Genomic DNA, 676 nt, shown 5'->3' on the forward strand with positions numbered 1-676 from the left:
TCCAAGAGATAGCTACTTTCGGGGACGAAAGTTCCTAAGGATGGAAGAATTTGTAACGCAAAAAAAAAAAAGGGCCTAAGTCAACTGAGGGGCAAAAATGTCATTTTGCCCCTCCAACCCAAATAGGGGTCCAAGGAAAACCCCGCCAGATTGCCTGCAAAAGAAAGAAGAGGTTAGAGAGAAGTCAGTGAGGAGTCGGCCGGGAAGATTAACGGACCACCGCCGGAATTCATATCCAGACGAGACTCGTACCAGGATTGAGAAGCTAGCAAGGCCGACGCTCCATCAAAACCTAAGAACATTTCGCGAGGTAAGGTTTCTGAACGATATTGCTCAGATCTGAGTTTTCGTCTACGTGAATCGACCCTAAAATGCTGAAATCTTCACCTAGGAACAACTCACGCACGGTCTGTGAAGAAGTTTGGCCGAGACCTCAACCCAAAGGCGGAGATCCGAGAATCATCCGAGAACGGTGAGCGAAATTCCGGCGTTCTTAAATCCTCCGATAGTCAAGAAAAAATTACAAAAAGAATACTAGGATGTAGCCTGTAACACGATCTAGAACGTTGCCGAAGGAATCATATCGATCCGATCTACGGATCGAAAGATATGAAAATCGGAAAAGAAAAACCGACTAGGTTTCAGTTTTCAGAGGACAGAGAAGGAAAAAAAAAAA

At 45.0% G+C, this 676-nt stretch overlaps 1 long non-coding RNA gene across 1 annotated transcript; it reads left to right on the forward strand.

Moving 5' to 3' along the window:
* The first annotated feature begins 109 nt into the window (after positions 1 to 109).
* Positions 110 to 520, forward strand: LOC111787122. The gene is made up of 2 exons (XR_002813898.1): positions 110 to 310; positions 392 to 520. It is a non-coding gene; the product is annotated as an uncharacterized LOC111787122 (long non-coding RNA).
* The last annotated feature ends 156 nt before the right edge of the window (positions 521 to 676 follow it).

This window comes from Cucurbita pepo, unplaced genomic scaffold (assembly GCF_002806865.2).
Source record: "Cucurbita pepo subsp. pepo cultivar mu-cu-16 unplaced genomic scaffold, ASM280686v2 Cp4.1_scaffold005489, whole genome shotgun sequence".
NCBI lineage: Eukaryota > Viridiplantae > Streptophyta > Magnoliopsida > Cucurbitales > Cucurbitaceae > Cucurbita > Cucurbita pepo.